Source organism: Podarcis tiliguerta (assembly GCF_965153285.1).
Source record: "Podarcis tiliguerta genome assembly, chromosome: 8".
NCBI lineage: Eukaryota > Metazoa > Chordata > Lepidosauria > Squamata > Lacertidae > Podarcis > Podarcis tiliguerta.
Window position 1 is genome coordinate 75239018 of NC_139541.1, and position 12058 is coordinate 75251075.

Genomic DNA, 12058 nt, shown 5'->3' on the forward strand with positions numbered 1-12058 from the left:
TTTTTGAAGGGGGTGCACAATTTCCACCCCTCACATAACAGAGAGATGTGGTTGTCAGCTACAAAAGAAGTACATTGAGTGTACCTACAACAGATGGGGTGGGGTGGTGATTGTTTTACAGCGCTTGAGCATGAGAAGAGGGTACCCAATGGGCTGCAGTGACCAAGTTGCTTCTCCCTCTCATCAAACGATCCCCTGGGCCAGAGGAGTGTCAGCTGAAGAAATGAGGAGCTAGTGGAAATTTTCTTTCTGATCTGACCGTTGTGTAGAAATAAATTCACATCACACAAAAGTAAGTTTTAAAGCTTTACTTGCAAAAACTGGTTTTAAAAGTTACAAAAGCAATAACTGATACAGTGTCTCTGTTATATGTTTCTATTCTTACATATAGTGATCAATCTATAAAATAACAATTACCAATTTGATCCTTCTAAGAAAATTGCCCTTCCCCAACACCATGACCAAATATCCTTAATTAGATAAATACTGAAACACAACACAGATGTTACAGCAACAACAATTTATTTTGATTGTGAACAAAGGAAAATTTAACCCATATATCATGAGACAAAGCCCCCAAGACCCACATTTCTACTTTAGCTTCTCTAACCCCTGCATCACATTTCCAAAATAGAGGACTCAAAATCAAGTGTCCTGTGAATCCCAGTCGCTCTGCAATCGCACCATAGACAAGCAACCTCCACCTCCATTAAGTGGTGGTCTCCAAAAGGAAGAAGGTATTCTCCTCTCCTAATTACCCTTCAAAGTTAAGCGGCTGTGGGGAAGGCAGAGTGTCACAGCATCTTGCCTGGGTTATAGTGCCCAAAAAGTATCCATTATACGGTGATGTCCTCGCCAACTCACAAAAAGATGGGGTTGCACAGCCTTTATAAGATACATCAGGAACCAAACTGTTATCTGGTAAAGAGAAAGGGGCATGGTCACAGGAGTAATGGGTAGTAACGGATGTGGGTTTGTGCAGAAGAGAGAGAATAGGAACTTTGTTGTTATTGTTAATGGTATTGCACAAGTATAGAAAGCATGTCAGAATCACATCATGAGATGAATTCTTATTCTTATTACCTTGCCCACCTGAATGGGCTGCCCCAGCTGCTGTCAGATGTCTTCTAAAAGTTGTATAGCTGAATATCACACATATGTTTAAAATGTAGAAAACAATTAACTAAATTCTCTTTTAGTTATTATGGGAGAGGAGCCCAATCCACACTGAAATTGCATTCCAGATCAAAGCTCCATGGCTGCTTTTACTTTTCAAAAAAGGCTAACAAAAACCCTCTTTTAAAGAACAGTCTCGCATGTAAATTAACAAACAGATTATTTCTCTCTTTCTCACACACACCCCCCACCAAAATATGCAGGCTCATCTATATAAATATGAAGCAAAAGTGAGTTTAACACTGTAATATTTTCAAGAAAAATAAAACCTGCCCCCGCAACACACATGCAAACTATTTTCTGGCATTTTCTGACACACATGCAAACTATTTTCTGCCACAAACAGAATGACAGCAACCCATGCACCCTGGCAGGCTGTGTTTCTCCTCTCCCACTCCTTGGCTGGCAATGCTACTTACTATGAACAAGGACGAATGAAATGCATTGAGTCTCATTCCCATAACAACTGATAGTTTCCAAGTCTGGACAACCTTCTGAACCAGTTGCACGACAGGCCTCACACTTTCGTCGATTGCGAACACGTTCTGTGTCTATCAAAAGCAATGACTACAGTTAACACCTAGATCCAACCCATATATCTCCATAAAAATTCCTGCATTACAGTTCTATAATTCCCAGAGGTGGTTGCAGTATTCTCCACTGCACTCTGCTTCTGGCATTAAACAAGCAGATTTGGTTACTACCTTGAAAAACTAGACAGAGGTGCCAGCAACTGGGGTGCTGGACTTCGCCTGTCTTATGGTGTGTTTTGGGATGGGAAGAGAGAGAACAGATAGGTTTCAGGTGGAAGACCGTCCTGTGATTAGCCAGCCCTGGTAGGTTGACCCTGAAAGGGCAACTTTAACAGCAGTTTCTTTCTGCTTGGTGTTTTCTGCTTTGGGTGCTATCTGTCCTTGGCAGGAGAAGGGATTAAGAGCTAGCTTTCAAGAGAGAGAAATATGCTGCTGATAGTTTTTCTCTCATTTCTTCTCTTAATATTCATACTGGTACTGGTTTAAAATATGTGTTATATTTTAAAGTCGCAACTGAAATGGGCAAAAAAGAGTTGTACATTGTAGTGGATGACTTGTAAAGTATAGTGCTGGGTTGTCAATGTAACTAATTTGCCGCTGCTGCTTTTTCTGCATTGCTTATCTTCCATTATGCATTGTGGCATGTATTTCTTATTACTATTAAATATATTTATGTATATAATGTTATGTACGTACATTATGTTGTTTCTTTGTTACGATGTTCTAAACTGTACTGTCATCTATCGAAGAATATATATGTGTATGTTTGTGTGTAAATGTGTTTTTGTGCATTTTATTTATTACTATTATTATTTTGTATGTAATACATTTATATACACTTAATACTTAAAAGAGGCCCCAGGTCTCTGCATGTGTACACACACACACACACACACACACACAAACACACATAAACACCAGGTAACAGTGTAGGACTTCCTGGAGAGAGGCATGGCAGTTATTTCTCCGCTAGCTCTGCCTGACAGAAGATAATTACATGGTGATTGATAATAGTCAAACAAATAGACTGGCTATTAAATCGCACTGGACATAAGGATTATCTGGGAGTTAGCTCCAAGATGTTGGGATCAAGGTCATTTTTCTACAGCCTAGGCCTCGCAATTTGGACAGGGTTTAGAATGAGCTGGCCATCATGCCCAAATGCCAATAAAATTGCCTTATAAGAATCACACCCTCTCTTTTAAAAGCATCTCTTGGACAATGACATTGTAATGAGAGACACCCCTCCATTTGTTGGGGTGAATCTACAATTGAAAATCTGTGGGTACCACTTTCTGTTGTTGAGAAAACAGAAAGGAAACTAATTCTTAAAGTGTCTAAAGTAGAGCAGAAAGCTTGATTTATGGTGGACAAGAAAGATTAAAACATATGATAGGAACTCCGGTATGTAAAAAATCCATAATACTTTTTGTTTGTGTCTTTGTTTGTTCTCTGCCACTAAAGAACTGGAGAAAATGAAAGTGACACAGCCATAATTACATATGCGAAAGGAATCTGCAGAAAGGAATCTGCTTTAAGATAACACAGTCACACTTATGGAAGTCCAATTCTGTGAGGAAACATTAAAATGGATTAAGTGGCTAATATGTTTCAGAACATTAAAAGTATCTCTTATGCCAAAGGCACATTTGGATCATCCACTGACTGTTGGTAGTGTTCAACCGTTGATGGCTGAACAATTAAAACTTATCAGAACAACATTTGATGAAGAAGAAAACGAGTCAGAGGATGATGAAAAGAATGAGCCAGAGGACTCTAATGTGGGAAATGGAAATGGGGAATGTGCAGAGGTTTCAGACCAAATTGATGAAAAGTTGGCAGGACTGCATCAAGAAATAATTCAATTGAAGGAAGCAGATCGCCATGCGGAAATCGAAATGACTTCCATACAAGAATTTGGAGAAGTAGAAGATAAAATCACAAATGGTGATTGGGAGAATAATCTGCTTTTGACACTGATGGAGTCAAGAAGGGACAAAGCTTTGGGACTTCAGTCCTGGCCTTTCTTTAGTTCTAGCAGAGAAAAAGTATTCTGCATACAATCCGGAGCCAATAAAGTTATGGTACTTTTTATGGGAAAAGGCTGAAGGAAAAAAATAAAAATGGAAGGTCCAAGAAGAGAAATTTGGGATGCTATCATAAACACAAAAAGAAATGGAACACAATATACAGAACTGGAAAATGAACCAACAAATTATAATGAGAAACAAAAATTGAATACTGACCCAATGTGTGATCACAACTGAGAGACTGTAATATGGACATTTTATGGAATTTAGTATTATTCAATACAGAGTAATGGTAGTGGTGATTAATACAGGTAAAAGAAAAAGAAAAGAAAAAGGTTAACGTTTATTAATAATATGAACAATTAGGGAAACTTTCTTGGACTTTTTGTAAGAAAAAGAAATGAATGATTCTGATGCACCCAGACTGAAAAGACATTGTTAAACAGAAACTGGAGAAGATGGATGGATGCATGGACCAAAGGTTTTCATTATCATATTTTCTTTTGTTTGTGTAAAAACAAGTGCACACTCCACTTCCCTAATACTCCTTCCTTTCACCAAGCAGTACACTCAGACAATCCAACCCATGCAGGAGGCCATTTTAAAACCTTGACTGAGGAAACCATCATCACAATCCCAACACCCTTTTTCTCAGCAGTGCTGCTTTTGTAGTTCTCTGGCTGGGGGGCCATCAGCAGCAACTGAGGGCTCCACTCACTTCCTCCCCAGTTCTTCCCAGCAGGACAACTCCCAGAGCTAAGTGGAATAGCAAGGAGCATGGAGGAAATGTATTATTCTCTCCTTCCCCCTCTCTAGTACCCAAAATGCATCCGGAGTGATCCACACACCGAAGTATCATCAGTGAATGATGCCAATAAATGCTTTTGGGCAGTACACATGCTTTCTCTTTGAAACACAGGTTGTGATGTTGATTCTAACACTCTCCCATGTAAACTAGGGAAATGAATCAAGGACTAGAACAGTGTCATTTCTATATAACCATCCAAGGAAGAAATTTGAAACCTCAATGATATTCATGTTTAGGAATATATACAGATATATAATTCTAAAAGCATGCAGCTACTTACCAGTATCATGTATTTCATCATTGCAGAGAAAATCGGCACAGCACTCACGGATAGTCTGTAAGTAACCGTCTACTGTAGTGAAACTGTAATTCTCTTCGGTACAATTTGGAGTACACCCCACTACAAATTTGTCTTTTTTAGAGCCACCTGTGAGAGAGAATTGGAAAGAAATAACTACATCTCCACACACAAAAATCAAGATGATTCTTATTGAGATCTATATAATGCTTTCTAACATATTTTGGGGCTCAGTGTGTGATTTAAGAAAAAGAATGGAAGCAGTGAATTTAGTTTCTTTAAGAATTAACAAAACCATGTAAATAGTTGAGGATGTTTCTATTGAAATTTGGATATAAATGGAGACTTCCGGGTTAGCGCCTCCGGCAATGGCGGATTTCCTCTGATCGGGAGGAATTACAATTACTACAACAGGCAAGTGGTCTTTGGGGGCAAAGTTTGGGGACAGTATGCTGCTTTCTGATTTTGGGGGGCTGAATGGGTGATATAAGGGGAGGATTTCAACAACTGAATTTAGCAGGCTATTTCTTCAAGTTGTTTCTTTAAGAATCAACAAAACCGTGTAAATGTTCTAGGATATTTCCAGTAAAATTTGCACATACAGTGGTGCCCCGCAAGACGAATGCCTCGCAAGACGGAAAACCCGCTAGACGAAAGGGTTTTCCGTTTTGGAGGTGCTTCGCAAAACGAATTTGCTATGGGCTTGCTTCACAAGACGAAAATGTCTTGCAATTCCTGGGGTTTTTTCCCCCCTCCCAGCCTTTTTCCCAAGCCCCTAAGCCGCTTAACAGCTGTTCGCTAAGCCGCTGAACAGCTGATCTAAGCCGCTTATCAGCTGACCTAAGCCGCTAATAGCCTTTTAGCAGCTAATCCGCTAATCCCTTAAGCCTTTAATAGCTGCTAATAGCCGCTAAACCGCTAATAGCGCTAATAGCGCTAATCCGCTAATGGGCTTGCTTCGCAAGACGAAAAAACTGCAAGACGAAGAGACTCGCGAAACGGATTCTTTTTGTCTTGCGAGGCACCACTGTAAATGGAAGAAGGCGGACTTGTTTGAGAGGCTAAATTCAAGAAGCTGCCTCAAACTATATTTTTGAGAGACAGAAGATGTTACTATGTTATACATTTTTGTATTTTTATATTGTAAAGCACCCTGTGATCCTCGGATGAAGGGTGTTATAAAAATCTAAGAAATGAATGAATACGACAGTAAGAAGAACTGGCAACCCTGAAAAAGATAAGGCTAATAAGGCGGTGGTGAGTGTTGACTTCACAGGTCAAGTTCATAGGAAATAGTAAAATACAAAAGAAGAAATAAAGGAATATAACAAAAGTTAGAATTAAAAAACACACAGCATTTAGCACACCACATTATAATTACTACAAGAGGCAAGTGGTCTTTTTTTTTTTTTGAGGGGGGGAGTTTGGGGAACACTTCTGCAGAGCTCCCAAACTCAGCATCCCTTTGGCACAGAACCTGTGGCTACTGCCTCTTTGCCCAAATTTCCAAACTATGGCAGGACAGTTAATTCACTTAACTGATGATGCCCCAGCAATTTTACATTCTTGTTTATTGTTATGGCCTGTCACTGTGGTACAAGAACAGGCACTTTTTAAATCCTCACTTTGACATACGGGGAGTGCGGAGAGAGATTAATCAATCACAGTCCTATATTGGGACACATTTCAGTCATGTAACAGTTCAGCCTAAGGTTCTTTCTTAGAAGATCCCATCTTGCAGCCCCAGTGATGGAAAGGCGTTGGGAGGGGAACAAGCTGCAAAAAGCAGCTCAGTTTTTAGAAGGCTCATTCCCTTCTCATGGGAGTGGAGAAGCCTTGGCTTCTTCTGGTCAAGTTTCTCTGGTCCCTCTAATAGGTCCTTTGAGTATTCTCTTTGCAAAGAAGAGGCTTGACAGGAGAGGTAAGATCATTTGACTAAGAGAAATGGTGGGAAGTTTGAGCCCTTTCTTCAATGAATGTGCCCAGGCAGCATCTCTTGGACCTCAGCAAGAGAAATCTTCTGGATGCACCTTAGACAACAAGCCCATTATATGTCAACAGACTAAACAAAGTGTTTTAGGCAGAATCACAGGCTTGGTTCACGTATAAACTCACATATACACCTTGTATCTTTTCTAGTTCTTTAATGGTTCAGCACTTAATGACTCAGCTGAATACATGAAATATCTCTCCACTTTTAAAAAAAATGGTTTCTGTTTCTCAACATAGGATGAGATCAAGATTCACAAGTACATTTCTCGTGAACGTACATATGCAAGTCATCCCTAGATACTCTAGGGATGGTAGGCCCACAGACTCAGTTTTAATAAGACAGAAAAGTTTTGTACTCACGTAACCCGTTTCTGAGTAAATGGGCAAAACAAAGGCCATCCTCAATAGCGCAAAATGGATCCCATACATCTTCATCAAAAGAATTGTCAAAACATTCCTCATATGCCATTGCTGCAGGGAAAGAGGAGGAGACAGTGCTACCCCATTGAGTTGCCCGTTTTTTGAGAAATGACATCTACACTCACAGTTAGAAATATGGCCATGATTGCACCCTTTGTTGGATGCAATCCACCCAGCCAGACATGAGCAGTTTTCATCTTCTTAGGATCCACTTGCAATGGTGGGTCGTGGGCTACATACATAGAAACACCAACTTCCCCCATCACACAATCACACAAATATACAGAGAAACTGGCAGGTGCATAGTCTTCTTCCTATTCATAACCACATATGCATACACATGTTTCCACTCCTCAAAACACAGAGATGGGAAGCACCCTGACACCCCATCACACTTTCCTCCTATCCACCAATCAATTTAGGTGCAGAATGGAATTTTGGAAGTCTTGTCATATAACAATCTTACTAGCTTTCAGGATCCACAAACAGTAATGGATTGAAAGATGCATGTTCACAGACACACACCTCCCCCCCCCTTTCTCACACACAAGCACACAGTGACAGACAGCCAAATAGTTTATATTGATTTATGCATTCACACACTAGAGCAAAGGCATCCCCTTTCCCCACCATAACACATCGTAATAGGAAAATGTAAACCACCCCCATTCTACCTTCTGCATTCCTATTGACCAGATATCTGGCTGTGTCGATCTCACTTTGTCCCAGCACCAGTCAGATGGGCACTGAGTGCCACAGTGCAATTTCAGAAATCCCACCACACATTCTGCACACAGCTCACAAAAAGCTGTTGGATGCATGAGGGTAATGGGGAGAAAGGCACACTAAGAGAGGCTTCCCCATCCACCTTCCTCACAATGGAAATTGTGCTCATCAGCCCTGCCAAACTGCTGCTTGGCCAGCTGAGGGAACCACAATTACCAACACAAGGCAAAGGGTGAATCCACAGATAGGGGTCATAAGCAACCTGTTGCAGTTGAAAGGTTGCCTATAAGCCACTTTGGTACCCTAGTCTCATGAGAAGTTTATCAAGCCAAAGCAGAGTAGCCAGATCAGCACAGGTAACACTGGGAGTGTTGACCCTAAAATCAAGCACTACCTGTGAAGACTTACATAATGCCAACTTCATGAAACAGAATCTCTACCAGACACTCAACTAGTGAGTCCTGTTGGAAATCAAGCCTTTATCAGGAGAAACTGGCAACTCTCCCAGGCACCCGGCTTGGTCTCCTGTTGACCTCCCTGTCTGCTTTCCCGGCAGGATCCAGGCAGAGGTCACGATAGGCTATCCTTCTCAGCGTGAGAAGAACACACACCCTCTTTGTTGCCCCCCCCCCCGGCAGGGGAAAGAGATAGACAGAAATGTATTTACATGCCTTTATTTCTGTCTGCAGCGTTACAAAAAAAAAAAAAAAAAAAAAAATGACTGCTCTCTTCAAACTCCAGCAGTCGGGAGAACAAACACTTCCTGTACAGCTCATATTACACTCTGAGCTAATTCCGGTGCCCTCTGTTTCCCACGGACAGTCCCAACATCATGTCGTAACAAGTCCCATAGCAAAATTACTATTCTATTTGACAGTGAGTTGTTTAGAGGATAGATTTTGTTTTGAATGGCTATAGGTCCTGGAAATATGGTTTGTTGGTCTTCTCCCACCCTCCAAAATTTATAGTCTGTGTCCCCAGATCCTCTTGGTCTAATCCACTTTTTTGAGCTTCCTTTCCCATCCATGAACCTATCTCAGTCTTCCTAGCTTAGTCCACTGCATACATATCTCCTCCTGGGGGGTGGGGGAATAAACCAGGATTTCAGGTTCCTACTCACCTGGAGAAAGCAGCACCAAGTGAAGGCAGATACTGAGGAACAACTTCATACCTCTGAGAAAGACTCAGACAAAGCAGCAGAGGACCTGTGGAGGAAGACACTGGCCTGGATCAATGTGGCTAGACTTGGAAAGAATTCATCCAGTGAGAGGAGGGAGATGATGAAAATAGAGATTGCGTATAATGTTTTATTAGAACACAAAGTTCAGTGTTGTATCACTAGAGTCAGCCAAGTTAACGTGTTCAATTCTGTAATGTTCAATCATTTTACAAAATGTATTCTTCAAAACATAAATAGAAGTGAAGATGAATCTATTTTTTTGTTTCATTGTTTTCACAGCACTCAGCCATCCATGGGGTGACAGATGTTTTTTTTCTACCTGGGTTTTACTATAACCACCAAGTTCTCCATTAATGGGCAAGTGTATTGGCAGGCCAGCTGCAGCAATGGCTCACCTCTCCAAAAGGGTGTGGGAGAATGTGATACTTATGACCAATACAAAATTGAAGGTCTACTAGCCTTGCACGTTGAGCATGCTGCTTTATTAATGTATGTTGTGGGCAATTTACAACCACTAAGAGCCACACCTTAATGCCTTCCACATGTGCTGTATCAGAGAGATTTTGGGGCATCACATGACAGGACAGAATCACAAAGATTCTCTTTTATTGTCCATTCTGGGTTGCCCAACCACTGCCACAGTGTCCTTTCTCTTGGTAGATCAAGATGAGCAGATGACAGCAAAGGTTGCTAGGTTTTTAGCTGGGGCAATAAGAATAAGGTCCACTATTTGACTGCTGATTCAGGACCCTAAGGTGTGTTTTATATAATCGACTTTTTATTTCTGTTCCTTGTATATCACATTGTTGTTTTGTTGCTATGGCCAATGGCTAACACAAATAAAGATTAATTCATTCAAAGATTCTGCACTGGCTTGGTCATTCCCAGAGAATGGAAGATGGTAGGATGGCCCCAAGGATATGCTCTACAGGGAGCTGGCTTCAGGCACCAGACCCAATGCCAGACCAGCTCTGGGTTACAAATATGTCTGCAAACATGACATGATGACTGGCAACATCCACCCTGAGTACATTGCAGACCACCACAGTGCCTGGAGGCAGGCAGTTAGGTTATGCATTCATAGTAGTCACCAGAGGAGGAATGACAGCTGGGAGGAGCACAGAGCAAATATTTCTCTCTAAAAGTTATGTACCGGTATTTATTTATTTCCATGACATCTGGTGGGAGGGTGTTCCACAGGGAGGACACCACTGCCAAGAAGGCAGCCTGCCTGGTACCCTGTAACTTTACTTCTCACAGTGAGGGAACCACCAGAATGCCCTCAGAGCTGGACCTTAGCATCATGAACAATGGGGGTGAAGACGCTCCTTCAGGTATGCAGGGCCAAAGCTGCGTAGGGCTTTAAAAGTCAGCACCAACATTTTGAATTGTGCTCAGAAATACACTGGGAGCCATTTTAGATCTTTTAGGATCCTTTAGGTGTCATATGGTCCTAGTGGCCAGTCCCAGTCACCAGTATGGCAACCACATTCTGGATTAGTTATGGTTTCAAAGTCACCTTCAAGGGTAGTTTCAAGTAAAGCACATTGCAATAATCCAAGCAGGAGATAGCCAAAGCATGTACCACTCTGGCAAGACAGCATTTGGGCAGTAATGTCTCATCCGGCGCACCAGATGGAGCTGGTAGACAACTTTCCTGGAAACAGAATTGACCTGTGCCTCCATGGACAGCTGTGCGTCCAAAATGACTCCTGGGCTGCACACCTGGTCCTTCAGGACCAAGGAGTCTCCCACTCTCTCTCTCTCTCTCTCTCTCTCACACACACACACACACACCTACCTCTTGGCCCCCTGAAACAGTATTTCTGTCTTGTCATCATTCAACCTCAACCCGTTAACCACCATCCATCCTCCATCCACCTCCAGGCACTCACACAGGATGTTCATTGCATTCACTCACTTTGACATTCTGGGGAAAGATTAATGAATCACAGTCCTATATTGAGACACATTTTAGTCATTTAACAGTTCAGCCTTGCCAACTCAGAGAGTGCCATGAGCGGCAAGGCGTCTGAACGCTCATCCCCCAACACCTTTTTCTTGGCAACGCCCAGGAGGAAGGAGCAGAACTCCTCCAGACAATCCAGAAGGTTACCATGGTGAATGGTATCAAAAGCCACTGAGAGATCCAGCAGAACCAGGAAACAGCTTTCACCTCTGTGCCTACCCAGCCAGAGATCATCGATCATCAATCATCCCTTATCTGTTATAGCAGGATAGGCCTCATAACAACAAATGGAATCAGGGCCTTCCTAGTAGGGCTGAACATTGCGCAGCCCAAGCAGTCACACCGAAGGGACTCATTTCAATCAATCCACCTCCTTTTTGGCACAGAGGTATAGGGACTCATTTGCCAAAGGTACATTTTGGACGAGGATTGGGTTAGTGGTGTAAAGAGCAGATTGATCTGAGAATAAGAGACTAACAGAAATGGAATTATAACATGTGCATGAGACAGGAAAGTGTTATAGCTTTGAGATTTTTTGAGGGGGGGGCACTTTTCTTTTTTAATCCCTCGACATTTTCAGTGGAAGGACTGTGCCCCATTCGTGGGCAGGACTCTACTGCTCTTTATACTTGTTACTGGAGATCCCAGAGGGAAGAAGGCTATTGTGTACATGTCTTGTTTTCTGGGTTCCATGTAGGCATATGATTATATGGGAATATGGGAAAGCGTGTTCTCCAATAAATGAGAGCACGTGTTGCGGTGTGGGCCACCGGGCCAGGCCTCTTGTTGTCAGGCTGGTTAATAGTTATTGCCTGGCATTTGTGATTGGATAATCGGGTTGCTGGGGCAAATTGTATGTTGCAAATTGGGTGGGTGGGACCATAGTCTTTAAATATTGGTGCACTCTGGTTTCTCTTTCTCTTTGC

General features: G+C 41.9%; 1 protein-coding gene and 1 long non-coding RNA gene across 2 annotated transcripts in view; one reads left to right on the forward strand and one right to left on the reverse strand.

The window, feature by feature from the left end:
* The window catches only part of LOC310684686 (phospholipase A2 inhibitor NAI-like), a 118790-nt gene that overhangs the window by 62213 nt on the left and 44519 nt on the right, over positions 1 to 12058 (forward strand). The gene's annotated exons all lie outside the window — the stretch shown is intronic.
* LOC310684920 lies at positions 539 to 7310 on the reverse strand. Its single transcript, XR_014514967.1, has 4 exons — positions 7198 to 7310; positions 4828 to 4974; positions 1596 to 1727; positions 539 to 918 (listed from the first exon to the last, which is right to left on the reverse strand). It is a non-coding gene; the product is annotated as an uncharacterized lncRNA (long non-coding RNA).